General features: G+C 43.1%; 1 long non-coding RNA gene across 1 annotated transcript in view; it reads right to left on the bottom strand.

The window, feature by feature from the left end:
• Window positions 1-21,906, bottom strand: part of LOC141277986 (uncharacterized) — a 255,725-nt gene that overhangs the window by 201,871 nt on the left and 31,948 nt on the right. Inside the window, exon 2 of the long non-coding RNA XR_012330003.1 lies at window positions 3,684-3,749. This is a non-coding gene — a long non-coding RNA (uncharacterized lncRNA). The remainder of the gene's footprint in view (window positions 1-3,683; window positions 3,750-21,906) is intronic.

Below are 21,906 nucleotides of genomic sequence, written 5' to 3'. Positions count from 1 at the left end.
AATTTGGACAATGGACATGATGCATCTTGGATGTCATTTATGTAAGAAACATGATGCAGGACTCTAATTGGTACACTTGCACTAAAAAAAAAAGCCTAGAATTTATAAATTTAATATGAAATGTTATAGGTACATACATGCAATGGATTTTCTATACTTTTTTAAAAAACAAATTCCCTGCCTCATGCAACTTTTTGATTAAACTGTCAGTCTTGATTTTGTTAGGTAACAAGGCCTCTGAAATTTCGTAACTGGAATTATGTTTATGCGAAATACTGTTCACTGAGTAGGTTTGTTAAGACACCCAGCTTCAATAAAATCTCCTTCTCAGCATTCTGAAATGGCTTAAATGTTGATTCTTCAATCCTTGTTTCTGTGCTTTTTATCACATCATCTGGCTTTTCTAAAGAACAGGTCAATCGGAGACAAGCAAGACCACCACGGGGACAAGCATTTGCAGTGCTGGAGAAAGTGAACAGGAGAGCAAGTTCACCTTTGGGTTCTCTGAAAATATCCATGCCCTGTGCTAGCCCCACTCTTTCACACAGTAACCTTTTGCTTCTACTGTAGCCTCAGTACCATTAGGTTGGACAGGAAATTTAGTAGAGAGAGCATTATACTTCAGATAAGGAGACGCAGGTCCTCAACATAAAAATGACCTTTACAAGACACTGTCTCGGTTTCCCTATGTTATTCTTCTTGTTCCAAAATAAAGACGTAAAAATAAATGAGGTCCAAAAAATTTTATATAAATTTTCTTCAGCGTATTTAAAATTTTATCTGGTCTTAACACATTTTAATACAGATGAATTAATCAAATATCGAACTGTGTTTGGTATAGGAGTAGAGAGGGATAGAGAGAGATGGAAGACAGAAGTAGAATCAGAGAGAAGGCCGGCTCACTCTTGTCAATGTCTAGGGGCAATCAGACTGAAAAATACGGACTCACACTAACTAAAATGTACAGTTGACCTGAGGAAAGTAGCAGGCTGGCACTACATTAATTTAAAGTGAGAAATAGAAATGTCACACAGATTGGAATTATTCAGGTTGGCATGACAATCTCCTTTTCTCCCTGTAGTCAGGGAAAACCAAATGGTAATCAGAAGCCACTCATTACCATGAGAAATCACTGTGGAAGACTCAAATATTTAAAATCTGTATATTTTCTGCTTTCTTTCTCTACACGAGCAGACCTTCACTAGAACCAGAAAACTGCTGTGAGGACACGGAAACAGAAAAGGGGGAGTCAGATGAAGCTCATGTTTTAACATCAGGCTCACAATAGGGATACTCTTGCTTTGGGGACTGGAATTTCTGGAAGTCTGACGGTAAATTCTCCCACTCCCAGGGACAAAACTGTTATCGGGTAAAAGAAAAGGGATCCTTGGTGATTCTCTTTTTCCTATGCTTCCCATACAGACCAAGCCCTCTTCTTCAGACACATTATTTCTTTAAATAAGTGCCTGTTAGGTTACAGTCTTGCAAGCCAGGAGGCCAGGCTTCTTCTTCTAAGTGACTTTTTACATCTTTCCTTGGCTCCATCAGCATTGACCTTGCAGTGTAACTACTTCCCTCACTTCTTAGTTGTAGGAGAGGTACGCCAGCCCCCAAGAACCAACCATCTTGACATCATGTTGTGGAGGACACATGCCCGTCTGAAATATAGGTTCAAAATCGATTTCTGGTTTGACTTTGATGTTCTGGATCTTTACTAATTGTGTCAGTTTCCCTTCTAGATGAACAAATCTTTTTGAAACAAACAAAATTCCTGAAGGTTATCTAACAAAAACATGGTTTTCCCATTCATCAGAAATTGCTGTTTTGTCATTGCATTTTGTTCCCATTTTCAAATAAGCATTGTTCAATATGCATGTGTAAATATGCATAAATTTTAATAACTTACATTATAGGCCTACAGGTTCTTATACAACCTCACTGAAACTCAGGCCTTGCTATCTCCTCCTCATATTCAAGCTTCTTAAAATGGAATTCTATTCAAACCAACTAATAGTGAACCATGTAGAATCACTGAAAAATTACTTGGTGTCATGTTAAGATGGCAGACTGAATTTTTGTCCCTTGACACCTAACAGAATAAGAAAAAAATAATAACAGATAAGGCAAAAATATTTCATGACAGCAGCCAAATACAAAAAGGGTCATAATCTGTTAATAAGTTTCAACATGAGACATTTTGGAGCAAAGAGAAGAGGCTCAACACAAATCCATTTCTGAACAATCCCTCATCCTTTCCCCCAAGAATTTAAACTGTTGATTTTAACAAAATATCGAGCATTCTCACTAATACACACAGACCTGGAGAGTAGCAAGCAGAGTTGTTAACCGTAACTCTCTCCTCTCCTGACAGGAACCATTGCCAGGAGAAATGTATGAAATGGAGAAAATGAATGACAGGGCAGACCTGAGCCAAAGTGAGTGCCCCAGGGCAATAGGCACTACTGAGAAGATGTTCAATACACCTTGAATGATATGCAGTGAAGCTGTAGAAAACATATGAAAAGAATCTCCGGAAGGCGCCCAGATAGTGTAACAAAGACAGCTTAACTCTGAGATGAGCTCTCTCCCTTCACCCACTCCCCCCCACTTAAGCCCAAGATCCTGACGTTTTCTCACATTATGAATAAGTAGAAACTCAGTCTCATACTATAATTTGGAGGAAAAGCAAATTGGTTTGAGATATTGTGGGAATAAAGTTAAAAAGTCATCCAAACTATATCAGAGCAAACAGAAAATCTAGACAAAATTCCTTGAACATGAGCAAGATATAAATCAAGCAAACAAAAATAAGCCAGTATGGAAACTATGTGCACAAATACAGCAAAACAAACCAAAAACAAGTGCATTGCACCCTAGAACAACGAAATAAGAATTTTTTAAAATCAAGAATTCAAGGACAGGACTTCCCTGGTGGCACAGTGGTTAAGAATCCGCCTGCCAATGCAGGGGACACGGGTTCAAGCCCGGTCCGGGAAGATCCCACATGCCACAGAGCAGCTAAGCCTGTGCGCCACGACTACTGAGCCTGCGCACTAGAGCCCGTGAGCCACAACTAGTGAGCCCACGTGCCATAACTACTAAAGCTTGCGCACCTAGAGCCCATGCTCCACAGCAAGAGAAGCCACCACAATGAAAAGCACACACACTGCAACGAAGAGTACCCCACAACTAGAGAAAGCCCGTGCACAGCAACGAAGACCCAACGCAGCCAAAACTAAGTAAATAAACAAATTCTAAAAAAAAGAATTCAAGGACAAAATAATAACAGTTGGGGTGAAAAAGTAAATTAGAAAAACTAATTGAGAGCTGAAGCAACATTATAATAAAATGAATATAAAAATTAGAAAAATCCAGGAATAGATTAAGTACTTCTGAAAATTCATTACTAACACATAGGAATGACTAGAGATAAATACACTAAATGCAGAGGAAAAGACAAATGTAAAGAAATCAGTGTGAAGCTAATAGATATCGAAGACATAAAAAGACCTTTCAATATAGGATAATCAGGATTCTTGAAGTATATCCCTCCTCCCCCAGTGAAACAGAAGACATGTTCAAAGATATAAGAGCATTCTCCTGAAATGAAAAACTAAAGCTACACATCAAGTTCTGGGAATATGTGAAATAACAAGTTCAAAATTGAGACAAATTCTACTTACATTATTGAACTCCAAAGATTAAAATGAAAGAATTATTCAGCATCCAGATAGCCAAATCAAAATCACCTAAAGAAGAAAGGAAAAAAATATCAGTTGGTTTCAAACATCGGTGCCAGAGAACATTGAAGAAATATCTACAACATTCTAATGGAAAGAAACTGTGACTCAGATACGTCCAGCCAGTACTTCATCTGGGTACAATGGGAAGACAATGGGACACATGAAACACACAAGCAGCTTCTTAAAAAAACTTTATGATCATGAAATCCAACCAATTAAGAGATGCAGCAAAATAATTAATTCAAGAATAAAGAAGTCATGTTAAGAAGGTCAAATGGTAAACACTGAATCCGTTTGAACATTGATTCAATACTACTATAGAAATTATGAATACTGAAGATAATGTGAATGTTGTAAACCTGTACAATAAAAAAATATAACTAACAAAAATTGAGAGGTATAGGAGAAGAGATGAAGAGAGGATGAGAGTAACAAGGTCCTTGTCTTTCAAAGGTAGATACTGTCTACAATGGAACCCTAGTTTAAAAACTATGACTCCACACAACTGAATGTTTGCCTTAATTATTTTTAAGCATTAGAAAATAGTATCTTTTAGAAAATAGTATCTCTTATGGAAACAATCTAAGTGTCCATCAACAGATGAATGGATAAAGAAAATGTGGTATATAAATATACATATATACACACACACACACACACACACTCACACACACTCACACACACACAATGGAATACTACTCAGCCATTAAAAAGATAGAACCTTGCCATTAGCAACAACATGGATGGACCTTGAGGATATTATGCTAGGTGAAATAAATCAGACAAATACCATACGATTTCACTTATATGTAGAATATAAAAATATAAATAAATGAGCAAACCAAACCAAACCAAACAAAAGCAAACACATACATACAGACAACAGATTACTGGTTACCAGAGGGGAAGAGGGGTGGGGGAAGGTGAAATGGCTAAAGGGGGTCAACTGTATGGTGAGAGATGGAAACTAAACTTTTGGTGATGAGCATGTTGTAGTGTATACAGAAGTAGAAACATAATGTTGTACACATGAAACTTACATAATGTTATAAATCAGTGTTACCTCAATTTTAAAAAATGAAATGGTATCTCTTATGGTAGAAAAAAATAATTATTCAAAATTCAGCATTCTTTAGTTTTACTCGTGTATTTTTTTTTCTATTAAACTCAGTAAACTTGAACTAAGTATTTATTTAAAAGAGTATATACTATGATTCCAGTTTTTAAAGTTTCTTTTTTTAACATTTTCTGGAAATTTTCAAACAACCCCAAAAGTAAACCATCATATACCTATTATATAACTTCAGAATTATTAACATTTTTACCTGTTTTCTCTCATACACATATACACACACACAAATATTTGCAGTTAATCTACTAAGAATAGTAACATCTAGAGAGTAGAATTTGGGGTGATTTAAATTTTACCCTTATATTTTCTGCATTGTTGAATTATTTATAATAAGCCTATAATATTTTAAGAAATAGAAATATCCTTTCCTCCCTCCTAGCCACCCCCCACCCCCTTGCCTTTCCAAAATAACTGGAAACAAATAAACCAACCATTAACAGTGATTGCTTTGGAGTGGTGAAAATGTAGCTAATTATTTTTATCTTTTCTATATATATATATTTTTTAATTAGAATTCAAATTTATTTTTTTTAACATTTGACAGTCTCTTTTTTATTTTTCAAACAGAAAGTCACAAAAATTATAATCATCCTCATCAGTTCACTCAGTCCCATGTAATTAATTTTTTTTTCCTCTTGATCTTTTGTTAGCACTTTTATGAATTCATCAGTTTTCCATTAGAGTTCTGAAAATGCTTATTCATTCAGTTCAGCAGTATAGTCAGTTACCAGATCTTTTCTATATTTTTTTATTTCCAAAATCAGGAAGACTGTTGGAGAGAACAATGAGAAGCTATACTATACAAATTAACAGATTCCCATTAGACATTATTGTCCTCCCCTCAAATCCTTTTCATTCTCACTACAAAGCCTCAGAGTTAGAATGTCCCCACTCTGGGTTAGAATGTTCCCCCTTTCTGTTTTAAACTGTGTGCAAGATAAGAGCTGTTATTCAAGCTTCGTAACAACCCTCAAAGGTTGATATTCTTGTGATTACAACTTTATAGATGAGGAAACCAAAGCATAAAGAAATTAAGTAATTTGTCCAAGGTCAGCCACTAGTAACTGCTGGAGCTGGGCTTCAGACTCAGGTGGGAGAAAGTGATTCATGAGGTCCAGATTCTCCTTGTCTGTTTCTTCTTGCTGGAGAAAAGGAGGCCTAAGGCTTGTTTCCCCACTGGAGTGAGTTTATCAGAGTTCTTTTCAGAAGGCCAGGCCCCACAGAAAATTCTTTCATCAGCTGCTAAGAAGATATTTTTCTCCCAAGGTAACATTCCTCTTGGGGTAATCTCAGTGGCCCTAGCAATCTCTAGTCATTATTTAGTGACTAGATATATTGCTTACTGGACTGAAAAAAATTCAGTAAATGCCATAGCCTCTTGGCCATGAATTGTAGCTAAGAAAATACTAACTCTCCTTTATTATCAGGTTGGCCAAATAGTTCGTTCGGGTTTTTAGTACGATCTTATGAAAAACTCGAGCAAACTTTTTGGCCAACCCAATATTTCTTAGGCTCACAATCCAATATTAAAGCGTTAAAAGTACTTTTTTTTTTGGCCACACTGCACAGCTTGTGGGATCTTATTTCCCCAGTCAGGAATTGAACCTGGGCCCTTGGCAGTGAAAGCATACAGTCGTAACCACTGGACCGCAAGGGACCGCAAGGTTTTAGAAAAGAGCCCTTTTCTAAAACCATGTGTATCTCACAATGGAGAAAGCATTCTTGCCTTCTGACAACTGCAATATCATCGTCCTCCTTTTATAAATAATGTAGGGACTTCCCTGTGGCGCAGTGGTTAAGAATCTGCCTGCTAATGCGGGGGACACGAGTTCGAGCCCTGGTCCGGAAAGATCCCACATGCCGCGGAACAACTAAGCCTGTGCACCACAATTACTGAGCCTGCGTTCTGGAGCCCACGAGCCACAACTACTGAGCCCACGTGCCACAACTACTGAGTCCATGCTCTAGAGCCCGCGAGCCACAACTACTGAGCTCATGTGCTGCAACTACTGAAGCTTGTGTGCCTAGAGCCTGTGCTCCGCAACAAGAGAAGCCACCACGATGAGAAGCCCACGCACCGCGATAAAGAGTAGCTCCCCCTCGCTCCAACTAGAGAAAGCCGCATGCAGCAACGAAGACCCAACGCAGCCAAAAATAAATTAATTAATTTAAATAAATAAATAAATAATGTGTTAAGGTACAAAGGTTAAGGAATTTGTCCAAGGCAGGAAAAGTGAGGAGCAGATGTAAGAACGACAACAGTCTTCAGGCTTAGTATCAAACAAAGAAAATCACGTTCACGTTTGATTATAAAACTCTTCCCAGGATCAGGCCCTGTACCCCTCCCTCGGCGTTCTGGGAGCCGCACAGGGAGACATTCTCAGCACGTGATTTGGAGTCTGACTTGGGTTTTAATCCCAGCTGTTCCTAGCTTAGTTGCTTAACTTCTCAAAGCCTCAGTTTCCTCCTCTGTAAAACCGGAGAAAGCAAAGGTCTTATTCACTGGTTGTTGGGAACATCGAGAAAGATAAAGCATGTAAGGCATTTCTCAAGTTCCCAGCAAATACGTTCCCAATAAATGTCAATTACAGCCCATGTCAAAGTAAAAGATATTCAACGCCTCTCAACCCTGATTTTCTCCTCCAGTCTTTCCTTGTTCAAAGAACCCTCATATATTTCATGTGCTGCGCTGCCTGCACGTGAGCATCAGGCTGCTTATAGGATGAGATCCACACACGTCATCGGCTGGAAGAGGTACCGCCTTCGCCTCTGTTTTGATTTGGATTTTACCAAACAGAGCAGCCTCTCCAGACTTGCAGAACAGAACCTACATACACACCACACTGGCTCTATGAAGGTTCTTTAAAAGAAGGTTCTATAAAAGACCTTTCTTTTATATTGAAAATGGGACCCAAGAAAACTCAGAAGATGTAAGACTTAAACAAGCTGAGCCTGCACGGCCATTCCTTCTCAGAGCACAGCTTCCCACCCAGCGCACCATCAACAGTCACAGGATGCCCGACATTCATCCTTGGGGCTGATGGCTGCCAGCCCAGAATGTCAGTTTCGTCCCAGGATATCATAAATATCACCGTTATCTATTACTACTTTGACACGTAAAGGGCTGGGAAACAACAGAGAGCTCAGTACTACTTATCCTAGGGTTAAGAACTATCAACTATGATTTAGAATCCTAGTTGCTAACCCTTCAATTAAAATTCCTTGACCATAAACCATCCCAGTCATGGAGTGTTTGCCTCTCCCACTCGGGAATCTATTGAGTAATATTTGCTGCTCCCAAGGACTGCGGCAGTAACCGAGAAGTGGGGATCCTAATTAGACATCCGGTATAATTGAGCTTCTCCCACAAAGGATACTTTGATACGTAACTGCGACTCCGACTTATCTGACAATCCAGAGCTACACCCCGATCAGCTGCCTCCACGAACCGGCAGATATGGCCAGAAGCCACCACATTTTGAAAACACAGCTTAACGAAAAGCCGCTTTTCCATCAGATCCACACCATTTGAATAGAAAAACAAAATACTTTGTCGCTTCCAATAAGTACAGAGAGCCTGACAAGGTAATGACTTTTTTTCTCCCCCGGCATGAATCTCAAATATAATAACGTCTAAATACGATGTTTATCGTTTGACATTCTGTTACGGAGTAAAAGCTGAATTCTTGGACTATGCACTTTGGGTTTGTCTCTCAGTCACTGACTCGGAAATAAAGATGAGTGGGATATGCTGAATGAACCGGACTCCTGCATGAAATGGCTTATGACAGATGACGATATATGATGAGAATACAAAACCCTGATGATAATAGGTTTATTTATCGATTGCGAATAAAATTCATGAAGCGTGAAGCTGAAAACGGCACTGGAGGGAATTGGACAGGGAGGCCATCAGGCAGCGTGCACATGACACGGAAACGGAGCGAAGAGCTGCCTGACGGAGGCCAGGGTGGCCGTGGAGACGGGACTGGGGTGGAATCTGGATGCAGCTGCTGACCTGCTCGAGTCCTTGGGCAGAAGACTCGGTCCTCTTTCTGCCTCTGCCTCCTCAATGGCACATTAGGCCTGTGGGACGCAGGGTGGAAAGAAAGGCACAGGAACTCAGGAGGCTGGGGTTCCAGAACCAGCTCTGCTGCTAGCAAGCTGTGCGACCTTGGGCAAGAGTTTGAGTCCCCAATGGCCTCCATTTTCCTTCTCTGTAAAACAGGATTTATTCATTGAACAAATATCCCAGGGCACAGTGTTGAGCCTGATAATGCCAAAATGAGTACAGTGAGGCTGCCATATTTACTGGAGGTCCGGCACTGTAAACAGCTCCAGTAGAGACCAGTCCAGTGCAATGAAATACACAGCCAAGTCAGCACTGTGTCTTGGCATCCCCAGCCTTCATGAGTCTAAATTCTATACTTTAAACCACAAAATCACGTTGTCCACGCTCTTGAAGATGCTCCCGACAAAAATGGGCTAAAGGGCAGCAAAACATGAAGGCTTTTTAACTCTCAGGCGATGTCTCAGAAGGCCAGGAGGACAGGATTGCCGCCCTGAGAAGTCATGCGCCTATCGCTGGATGATTTACATATCGGAGGGAGCCCGCAGTCCCAGAAGTACCTTCCCTTGCAGTCTCCCTCACTAGACCACTGCTGAGAGAGCTCAAAAGCCTACGGAAGGGTTGTGCCTAACGTACGCGGGAATTTGCATACCACCAGTTCACAACACGAGAACCAGAAGAAAAGCACCTCTTTGTTTTATTTCTCTTCCTGCAGCCCCCAGAAGCAAGCTCACAGGAAGCCCTTTGTGACAGGACTTCCTGAGAGGTGGTTTCCAGAGAGTCATGGCAGGTAGTGATTGAAGGAGAGAATAATTGCGGCTCCAATTTAGGTTGGTGACAGTAAAGTCTTAAAGTAGATGGCATCTTGAAGACTTGTCGAGATTTCATTAAAAGCAAAAACAAAAACAAAAAAATCCACCAGGATCTGTATTTGTTTTCTATTACTGCCGAACAGATTACCACTAATTTAGCCACTTAAAATAACACAGCTTTATCACCTCCCAGTTCAGTGTAACAGGAGACCAAGTGTGGGTTAGCTTGGTCCTCTATCCAGGGTCTTGCCAGGCTGAAATCAAGGGGTCAGCAGGGGCTGCGATCTTGTCTGAGGTGTGGGGTCCTTTTCCAGGCTCACTGGTTGTTGGCAGAATTCAATTCCTTGCAGTTGTAGGACTGAGGACATCAGCTCCTGGAGGCCACGCACAGACAACTGCCATGTGACCCTCTCTCTAACATGGCAGTTTGGTTTTTCAAGGCCAACAGGAGTATCTGACTACTTCTGTCTCTGATCTTTAGACCCTTTTGTAAGGGCTCACCTGACTGGGTAAGCCCACTTAGGCTAGGCCCCTTTTGGTTAAAGTCAACCAATCAGGGACTTTAATCATAGCCATCAAATCTCTTCACCTTTGCCATATAAGGTAACGTAATCATGAGAGTAATAACCCATCCCCTTTGCCATGATTTGTTGGTTAGAAGCAAGTTACCCTCTCTGCCCACACTCAAGGGGAGATTATACACGGACATGGTCATCGAGGGTCATCTTAGGATGCTGGCTACCACAGAATATGACTTCATATTTTTTTGTATGGTTTGGTTTACTTACGTTGGGTTTATTGAATAGGATTTTCTGTTTTTGCTGGAGAGAAATCTTCCAGAAACAAGTCTCTCTATTCCATCAGGACTGTGCCCAGATTCTGTCATTACTGCTCTGAAGATTGAGAACAAAAGGTGATGGAAAGTTTCTACCCCCCTGCCCTGGCAACTGCTTACTCCTTCTACTGCGCTGTCTCAGGAAAAAGAGTCAACAGGTACAATACAGAGATCCCACCATCAACTCAAAATCCCCATGGATTACATGAAATTAACCTGGAGAACGTCACCTCACACGGGGAGATTTCCTATTGAGAGCAGCCCAAGCAGAAGAAGTTGTGTCCGAGGGGAGACCACAGAGGAGGTCCAGCCCCCAACACACTGCAAAGGCAGCGCCAACCATCAAATCAATAGCTCCTCTTGTTTCAAAGAAAAAACAACTGCTTCTCTTCCCCCATGTATGGCTTTACCAAGCCGCCTGCAGTCCAGATCAGCAATCTTCTCCACCTCACCCCACACTCTAGCAGCAAGGGATTTAACTTCCCACTGTTATCTTCTCAACAGGAAAGAACTTCGGGGTTAATGTGAGCAACAGTGTTTCCACAAAACCCATTTTGTTTCTGCACTCATTCCTGGCACTTTTCCATGCACCTGCCCTTCCACCCGCCTTCTCCCTGGTACTTCTGGCTCTTTTCCTGCCCCCCTCCTGCCTTGCTGGATGGTGTTCAGCCATCATTTCAACCCATTCCCCAGGCTTTCTGTCATCCCTCCCTGGGCCTGCCACCAGCACTCTCCTTAGCCCATGATATATTGATTGTCTAAAAGGAGAAGCCGTTTGCACTAATGAAGAACTGGTGCCAAATCACCCAGCAAGATTGAAAGAGAACACTCTTTATAGGCAAAGGAGAAAAGTCAGGGGAAGAAAGAAACGCAGCAGGACCACTCAGAGACAATGGAGAAATCAACTGAATTTCTATAAAATAAAACTGGATCTTCAGACCAAGACTGATTCAGACTTTTGGGTAGGGAGAAATCAAGACCTAACACTTCCAAGTCAAAGGAGGTACTGATTGCATTACAAAGACCACGCTGTTAGAGGAGCCGTTTCCATGGGTTCCAGAGAGCTAGAGCTGGCACAGCATCAGCATCTCCCTAGGGGATCATCAGCACACATCCTTGGGGTCCACTTTTAAGAATGTGGGGGTACTTCCCTGGTGGCACAGTGGATAAGACTCCATGCTCCCAATGCAGGGGGCCCAGGTTCAATCCCTGGTCAGGGAACGAGATCCCACATGCATGCCGCAACTAAGAGTTCGCATGCCGCAACTAAGAAGCCTGCATGCCACAACTAAGGAACCCATGTGCTGCAACTAAGAAGCCCATGAGCTGCAACTAAGGAGCCCAAGTGCCACAACTAAGACCCGGCGCAACCAAGTAAATACATAAATATCAAAAAAAAAAAAAAAAAAAAATAATGTGGGTCAAATGAGCCTCAATTGGAATCCTAGCTCTTACTTCCTGACTGCATGATCCTTATCAAGTCATTCAATGGCTGTGTACGCAGAGCCTCAGTTTCTCCTTTGTAAAATGGAAGCCACGTAGCCACAACACAGCTGCTGTTGTGAAGATCATATTAGATATATGGCCTGTGATAAGATTAGCACAACGCCTGGCATGTAATAAATATTCTTGTTAACACTCCCTGGATCGGGGAGCAAACACCTGCCAGCATCATGCTGCTCAGGCTTTACCCTCCTCCCTCACTTCAATGTTCTGACCAGACTGGCTTCTTTGTTTTTGTTTTAATTCATGAGAGAGAAGAGGATTGGGTTTTTCCCAAATGAAGAGTTCCTGAAACTTAAATATTAAAATAGTCACTTGAGGCAGGAGCCGTGGAAATGACTGAGGCATCTGCCCCAAGATTGGGGGTCTCATAAGTGGTTTTCCTTGGGGACAAAGTTCTGTAGAAGCACGCTGGCAACAGAAGACCAGAGGAAAGCCTGGGCTTTTTTTTCTGTGCTTGTACAATTGATATCCCAAGAAGGTCAAGAGAGACGGCAACATTAGATCAGCTTTTGGACTTCCCTGGTAGTCCAGTGGTTAAGACTCCCATTGCAGGGGTCCTGGGTTTGATCCCTGGTCAGGGAACTAGATCCCACATGCCACAGCTAAGAGTTCACATGCCGCAACTAAAAGATCCCACATGCAGCAACAAAGATTCCACATGCCGCAACTAAGACCTGATACAGTCAAATAAATAAATAAATATATATATTAAAAATAAAAAGAAGAAGAAAGAGAGCAGCTTTCCTGGAACTAGAGTGAATCAGATCATCTCCATGAGCTCATTTGGAAACTCTAAAGACGCTGGCTCAAAAAAAAAAAAGCGTCAGGAAACAGAAAGGGCCATTTCTAATCAAAAACTAAATAATTTTTAAATGTTTTGAATATTAAAAAAAAAACACTGTTTGATTTGGAAAGATTTCAAGCATACAGTCAGCAAGTGAGATGCTAATTGTCTTTTCTGTAATAATCCCCTTAACCATAAACCAAGTTCAAGCCCTTCAGAAAAGCCTCATAATTACATCAGACCCCATTCTATAGACACATGTACCAGCCCTTCTCACAAAGTATCTGGCAGAAGGTCATGATCTCTGGTTTCCAGCCAAGGTCAAAAGTCATCAGATATGAAGCAAATTTTAGAGAGCAAAGATAAGGCCCAAATTAGATTCTATTTATGGCTTGATTCCTAAGAAGTAGAACTTCTAAAGCAGGAGTTCTCAAAACTTAGTGAGCCTAAAAAGTGGCCTGAGATGATTGGCATTAAGACCCACATATTGGTTTTTATTCATTCAACAAAGATTTATTGAATGGCTTATGTGTTGAGCAGTGGAAACACAAACAAGATCTCTAACCTCACAAAAGCTTATGGTCCAGTGGGGATATGGACAAAAAACCAGACCATCACAATAGGCAACACTGCTAAACCGTTGTCATAGAGACAGCTCTCACTTACTCTTAGAAGATCATCCCAGAAATAAAGCAGTTAGGCCAAAGAAAGATGAGACCCAACATCTACTTACTGGACAACTATGATGTTCCAGGGCATTTTCATACATTTGGCCTTGAAGTCCTGAGGCAGTTGACATTTTCCCCATGTCACAGGGGAAGAAACTAATAGTTTAGCAGGTGGGTGCCTACGCTGTGCCTGGAGCCTCCAAAGCCCATGTCCATACCTCCAGGCTCAGGCTCTCAAATGGTAACAACCCCATTCAAGGCTCTATGGCTATGAAATGGCACTGGACTTCGGGTCCCCTGGATTTTTCAATCAGTCAGCACGTTATTGTAGGGCATGGAGAGAGAAAGGACTGAATGAAAGGAACAGAGAAATTCATGCAAGAGAATGAATGCTTTGGACAGAGAGATTGCAAGGTGGAAGGCAGCTCCAGCAATACTGCCCTGCAGGGGTTTGGGGGGATACCCCTCAGGTCGTGGGAAAGCTTGGCCACAAGGGGGCAGAATGTGCATTGAACAATCACAACAAAAATCCAAGTAGCCCTTTGTGAGGAAGAAACCGAATGGCGCAAGCTTCATTAACTGCCCCGTGCCTCCTGTTCAGACAGGGAGCACAGAAGGGATTTTTATATTATGATATGTTTACTGCATCTCAGACCACAATGTGTGGGAAGAGGCTTTCCTCCGATCAGATCCATTCATTTCCAATATTATAACGCTGCATGCGGTTCAATTACCCTAGGTCTTAAAAAGAAAAGCCTTCTTTGGTATACTGCAAGCTTTTCACCAGCATGAAGTACACAGCACAGTTAAGAAAAAAAAAAAAGAACTTCCCTGGTGGCGCAGTGGTTAGGAATCTGCCTGCCAGTACAGGGCACAGGGGTTCGAGCCCTGGCCCGCGAAGATCCCACATGCCACGGAACAGCTAAGCCCATGCGCCACAACTACTGAGCCTGCGCTCTAGAGCCTGCGAGCCACAACTACTGAGCCCACACACCGCAAGTACTGAAGCCCACGCGCCTAGAGCCCGTGCTCCGCAACAAGAGAAGCCACCGCAGTGAGAAGCCCGCGCACCGCAAGGAAGAGCAGCCCCCACTCGCCGCAACTAGAGAAAGCCCATGCACAGCAACGAGGACCCAACACAGCCAAAAATAAAATTAATTAATTAATTTAAGGAAAAAAAAAACCTTTAAAGAAAAAAATTTGGCCCCTAATGTCAATGTAATAGTAACAGCAATAGCAGGGGTTTGGAAATCAGCTCAGAGTTCAAGTGCTGGCTCTATTACTGACCACCTGTGACGCTGGTCAAGTCACTTAACCTCTGTGAACCCCAGTTTCCCCATCTATAAAAGAGAACCTATTCCCTAGGTCCGTTGTGAGGACCTTACTAGTACATTGTCCTCTCCCCCTTCCCAGGCCCCTTCCGTTCCCACACTAAAGCATGCTCTAGTCTCTTCTGCCTTAAAGATAAATATACGTCAGCCAAACCAAGCCACCCCACAACCCATATGTCCCTTGAGGCCCTTATTTCTCCCCACTTTGCCGCAAAACTTCTCAGCAGAGCTTTCTACAGCCCAGACTCCATGCTTCCTCACTCCCCGCTTACCTCTCAGCCCATTCCCACCAGATTCCGCCTGATCTGCTCCACCGCCCCCAGCAAGCACCCCTCAGTTCTCTTCTTACATGGCTGCTCCACAGTGTGCAAGGCAGGTGACCCTCTGGAAACCCTGCTGTCCCTCGGGCTCAGAAACCCCAGACTCCTCCTCAGTGTTCGTGGCTGACTGCTTTCTCTAGTCCAACCCAGATGCTGGCATCTTCCAGGCTCTGTCTCGGGCTCTCTGCCTTTCTTATCGACTCCCTTTTAGATGCTCTTGTCTAGTCCCAAGGATCCAGCGGCCATCTCCACATCCATAATGTTTCAGTTTTAGTCCCACCCACATCTTCACCTGAATGTCTCATAGGCACATCCAGCTTCAATGGGTCCCAAATGGAATTCCTTCTCCCCAGCCCCTCCACCTGCAGTCCCACCGCTGAATCAGTCTCTCATTATGAAATCTGTACCCCAATGCAGCCAGCTATTTAAGTCCAAAGTTTGGCAAGAACTTTTCATCCTGTTCTTCCCCTTATCCCTCACATCCAATTAGTTGTGATTCCTATCCATTCTCCCTACCAGATTCTTTTTTTTTTTTTTCAAATCTCTTCCCTTTTTCTCACTGTCCTCAACAAAGTTATCATCTTTTGTCTGCCCCTCTCCATTCTTGCCTGCACCTGAGCCAGAAAGGGTTTTGAAGGCCGATTTTACCATATCGTTTCGCTCATTTGAAATCCTGTGTTGATTACAGTTCTCTGGGTAAAATCCAGACTCCTCAGAGAACTCTAAAGTTCCCTTCTCCATCTGGCCCTTTCCTATCACCTCTGCAGCCTCATCTCACTTCACTCATACCTTTTCTTTCTCCTCAGCAGCCCCAAATCCTTTTTCTTCTTGTCTCAAAAAAACACATTTGAAAATGGGTTAACTGGAGAAACTCTTGCGTGCCAGGCACCACAGAAATTTCAAAGCTGTGTCAGTCCCTGCCCTCAAGGAGTTTCCAGTCATGGGAAAGGGGAGCCCAGCTATGCCCGTGAGTACAAAGTAAAATGTGGTCAATAGCATTAAAAAAAAAAAAAAAAAAAAGCACAGGGCTTCCCTGGTGGCGCAGTGGTTGAGAGTCCGCCTGCCAATGCAGAGGATGCGGGTTCGTGCCCCAGTCTGGGAAGATCCCACATGCCGCGGAGCGGCTAGGCCCGTGAGCCATGGCCGCTGAGCCTGCGGGAGAGGCCGCGACAGTGAGAGGGCCGCGTACCACAAAGAAAAAGAAAAAAAAAATGCACCCAGAGGGAAGTTCAGAGGAGGAAGCAGGTGGGGGAAATGTCCCGGGAACTCTTTAGAGGTATGATCTGTGCCCGTCGCTGTGTAGGATGGTGACAGCTGGCTATTCCCAGACACGTGTGGGAAGATGAGAATGTGGAGAAGGATGAGAGAACGCAGGAGACGTAACGCTTATGTCAGGCTGATCAAGGGAGAAACGGTCTCAAGAGAAAAGTGTGTTCAATGTGAAGTACTACAGACACCAGAAAACACAGGCACTTAAGTCTGACAACCGGAGGCCATCGTGGATCTCCGAGAAAGCAGTTTCGGTAGGAGGTTTCTGGAGAAGGCAGATCACAAAGGACAAAGCGGCCCATGGGAGAGTGAAGACTGGCTATAATAGTCTATGGCAAGAAGTCTGGTCATAAAAGAAGAAACCATGAGAGAAAGAAGTGTGGGAATTTAGTATTTCCTCATCTTAGCCTGGACTAAGCCCCAACTGGGATGACATCAAACTAGCATCTGTTGCTTTAGACCACAGACAGTTGGTAAGAATCCCAGAAAAGGAGAGAACCAAAGAAATGGCTGTTGACACCTTAGGCTCACCTGGAGAGCCCCTCACCAGCCCCTGGGAGCAGCCTTGGGACCAACAGGAGGCAGGGACAGCCAGCCCCACACAAAGCACTAGCTATACAAAGTGTGGAACCACAGAAGCTGATTGTAAAACTTAAGCAGATCAGACACTATAAAACACTTTGTAATGTGCCATTGAGGCGACCAAATAAGAGGCTTGAATAAATTTATATTCCAATTGCTAAACATTACAGTCAATTTAAAAACCCACAAAAGTTTTGCTGAACAACTGTATAAATTAGAATGGATCTGCTGCGCTGCACAATACCTAATAGACTGAGACATGAAACAATCGGAGCTCACTCCCTCTCACCTGTTAAATCATCATGGACTAGCTCTGCTAGCTCAACTCTCTCTTTTTTTTTTCCCCTTTCAAAACACAGTGTGAGATCCTTCTCGGGTTAATGTGAATTTTATTTGTTTATTATTCATTTGCCTTTTTGCCCCTTAAGACAGAAAAGACTAAAAGTTGTCAGGGCTAGGAATTTATCCTACCTGAACCTGTCTCTTCCCTTGGAAGCTCTCCACCTTACTATTGGGAGGTCTCTTCTATTGAGCTGCAGTGGAATAATCAGCTGGTGGCTCTTTATGTATAGAAGTTGAAATCAGTACATACACACATACACGATCACACACTGACGCATACACATGAAGACACACACACCCATACACAGAGGCAATACAACATGAAGAACATGAAACTGAGCCAAGAGCCACGGAAAGCAAATTCTGCGTCTGTTCCTGTCATAAATGTGCTGTGAGAGTTTGGGCAGGTTCCCGGTCCTACTGTTCCTTGGTTTCCATGCCAAATTCTTTGACTGACCACAATTAGAAAACATGCACTGAAGCAGTGCAGAGGTGAGGATGATGGATCATCCCCTCAGGTATGTGTTCATGTTTAAAACCCAGGAGCTAAACAGTAGAGCGAAGTGCAGTGCTCATGTAACTCTCACAACACTTCTATGGAATAACTATGATTATCATCCCCATCTTTCAGACATGATAACTGAGATACAGAGGTTTAGTAATTTGTTCAGTGTCACACAACTAATAAATGGCAGTTCGGGGGTTTGCACGCGAATTTTTCTGAGCATATCATATAGAAGACAGCAGCAGTGTGGGCAGGTCAGGAGCAGATAGAAGACTAACTCCCTCTTCCTCTAATCTAGGAGTAGAAGATTATCCTGAAGTGGGGAGAGGCTGAAGGTGGGTTACTTGTCTGTTTCTCCCACTAAATATTAGCAACTCTGGAGAGAAGCTTCCTCCTCCCACTGCTATAGCCTGGTCAAGGTTCTGTGTCCAGGGAAGATTATTAGACGGATGCAGCCTTAAATCTCAAAGAACATCCAAGGATAGAAAACAAGTTCAGTTGAGCCTTATGGGGTCTAGAATCTCTTCTATCCTTACTGTTAACTGAAAAATATTTTTCGGAGAGGGGAAGGCCTTTGTTCAAATTTCCCCCAAAAAAGAGATGAATCCAGTTCATCTTTTTTAAGCCTGAGCCACAAAGCCAGCTTATAAAGGGATTGCTCCTGGGTCGCAAACTTATCCCCGGGCCAGTAAGATGAAGGTGGGGCATGAGGAAGAGACTCAAATAGTACATATGAGACCTGGCTGCCTGGGCGGCAGGAGCTGTGAGCAAGCTGTGGGTTTCCCTCAGAAACTGGGGAGGGAGTGGGAGGACGGTCTGAAATGGACAAGGCGATGGATCCAACTGAAAGGTGCACTATCTTGTCCAGGTGTTTCAGTGACCTCCCTTACCGCGTGAATAAGGAAACCAGCGCCCAGGGAGGTCAAAGGACTTGCCCAAGGCCACCCAACTTCGTTGTGGCTGCACTTACACCAGAACTTAATTCTCCTGTCTCAGTCTAGTGCTCTGTCTTCCAGAGAAAGGTCATAGGACATCCCTCAGAAGGGCACAATCCTGTGAGGAGGAAAGGTAACGGTGGCCCAGGTGTGTCCATGATGGACAAGGTAAAAGCTGTAACCCCCACCAGACTCAGCTGTAACTCAGCTGGGACTCGGGAGTGGAGCAGGGTGGACACAAGTATATGTGCTGGGGTCGGGGGTAGCAGGATTTTACCTCTGACAAATCCCAAACGATTGTAGATGAGCTCCCCAATTTACAAATCGAGGGCTTTGCTGACGTCATGTTTTAAAACACCACCTCCATCAGGTCTTCAAGGTGCCATGCAGAGAAAGTGATCCTTGGAACCTAATCTACTTCATACCACTTGGGGGCAACACCTACATGTTTGATTTATTGCGACTCCCCACCTCTGCTTGCCTTCCGAAAGCTGAGCGATGTTGCAATTCTAAAGGCCATCTTCTCTTTAAATGACTGCAGCAAAGCCCCAACCTGCCCGACTACTGAGAGCTCAGGACATGTTTATATACGTATTTCTTTAAAGTCAAATTGCTTTCTGGTTATTGCAGCACAAGGCAAGGTGAATGTCAGCTACGGAGACTTGATTGTAGGTACTGGGTAAAATCTCCCCCCCGCCCCGGGGCATGAGAGGTGGTTCTTTGCACAGACAGACCATGGCTTCCTAGAGGGTCTCCAAAGACAAAAGGCAATACAGTCCAGACGACCACCAGCAACAGTCTGGCGTTTTACACGTTGGATAGGCAACTTTCAGAAATCCAAGGAAGCGGCAGGCAGCCAACACCGAGAACATGAACAGGGTAACAGAGCAGCAGCTACGGTGGTGATGTATGTGCAGGACAGAACTCCAGGCTCGGGGCAGATAACCAACCAGAACAAACCAGGGCACCAGGCAGAAACAGACTTGGAGGCTCAGGTCCCAGGACGAGTCTAGGGTCCGGCTGGAGCTGTCGTTTCTACTTGCAGGGCTAGTTCTAGGCCTAGGCTTCTCCCAAGCAGCATCAAACAAACTTCTCTCCTGACCTCCAGATCCCTACACGCTTACAGACGTCTCACCCGGATGTTCCCCAGGCTCTTCAACACCACGTCAAAATGCACTCATCATCCTCCCTCCAAGACACCTCTTCCTTCTTTGAGTCCTTTACCAGAGAATGACACCACCGTCCAACTAAGTGGGCAAATGAGACTCCTTAAAATAGTCCCAGCTCCATCCTGTCCCTCACCATTTATGTTTCACTGGTCCCAGATGTACTACTTCAGATCCATCCCAGCCTTCACTGCCTTAGGTTAGGCCCTCATCATCTCTCACAACTAGGGTAGCAGCCTCCTAATTGGTCTCCTGCCTCCACTAATCCCCTTCCAAACCATCCCCCCTTCCTGCCACCAGAATTAGTTCTCTGAAACTCCAATCTGACCAAGTCATCTCTCCTATTTTATAAACTTCAGCACAACAAAATGTAAACCAGAGGATGCATCTGAAGGTCCTTGTGCCCCTTCCCATTCTATTTTCCATTTGCCAGCCTGGCAAACTCCTATGCGTTCTTAAATACCCAAGGCACATGTCATCCCTATCACGAGATCCTCTCCAATTGCTTCCCCTCCACTGCTCTCCTTGGCTAATTAATTCCATTCTCTGCTATAAGCCCTTTGTACTTAGTCTGGAGGCTTCTACTGCAACATTCACAATATATTATAATTATTAATCTATCACTTGTCTCCTCCATGAAACAGCAGGTACATCAGAGGCGAGCACTACTTTTGTATAACCAGTAACTAATATGTAGTATAGGTGCTCAATAAATGTTGAATTGATTCAGGCAATCACCCAGTTATCACAGGTGGTAGAAGCAGTGAATTAATGTTGATTACTGAGCTAGAACTCCTAAAATCTCTCTAGCATAATATCGGACATGGTCATAGAAAGCAGGTAAGTATTTAGGTAAATTAGATTTAGTTTTGCTTGCTCTTCTCAGAGAATTGCCACCCTGTCTATGGCCCCAAAGTGACAGTTTAGAGGCCAACAAGAAGCACATGAAAAGCTGCTCAACATCACTAATTATTAGAGAAATGCAAATCAAAACTACAATGAGGTATCACCTCACACCAGTTAGAATGGGCATCATCAGAAAATCTGCAAACAACCAATGCTGGAGAGGGTGTGGAGAGAAGGGAACCCTCTTGCACTGTTGGTGGCGATGTAAATTGATACAGCCACTATGGAGAACAGTATGGAGGTTCCTTAAAGAACTAAAAATAGAATTACCATATGAGCCCAGCAATCCCACTACTGGGCATATACCCAGAGAAAACGATAATTCAAAAAGACACATGCACCCCAATGTTCATTGCAGCTCTATTTACAATAGCCAGGACATAGAAGCAACCTAAGTGTCCATCGACAGATGAATGGATAAAGAAGATGTGGTACATATATACAATGGAATATTACTCAGCCATAAAAAGCAACAAAATTGGGTCATTTGTAGAGACGTGGATGGATCTAGAGACTGTCGTACAGAGTGAAGTAAGTCAGAAAGAGAAAAACAAATATCGTATATTAACGCATATATGTGGAACCTAGAAAAATGGTACAGATGAACCGGTTTGCAGGGCAGAAATAGACACAGATGCGGAGAACAAACGTATGGACACCAAGGGGGTAAAGTGGCGGCGGGGGTAGTGGTGGTGGTGGTATGAAGTGGGCAATTGGGATTGACACGTGTACACGGATGTGTACGAAATGGATAACTAATAAGAACTTGCTGTATAAAAAAAAAATTAATTAAATTTAAAAATTAAAAAAAAATTAAAAAAGAGTTTAGAGGCCACGTTTGTGTCACATGACCCTACTCCTCTTGGCAATAATTGATTGGACCAGAAATGGCTAGTTAACTGTAGGTTCCAGAGCCCAATTCTCAAAAATTGAAAGAATGTACCAAAGCATCAAGAATAGCATCACTTTATATTAAAACAAAGCGACAGGCAAGAAACTGA

This window comes from Tursiops truncatus, chromosome 2, assembly GCF_011762595.2.
Source record: "Tursiops truncatus isolate mTurTru1 chromosome 2, mTurTru1.mat.Y, whole genome shotgun sequence".
In the NCBI taxonomy this organism is placed as follows: Eukaryota; Metazoa; Chordata; class Mammalia; order Artiodactyla; family Delphinidae; genus Tursiops; species Tursiops truncatus.
Note: the sequence above shows the minus strand (reverse complement) of the source record. Positions and strands in the feature narration are given on the sequence as shown.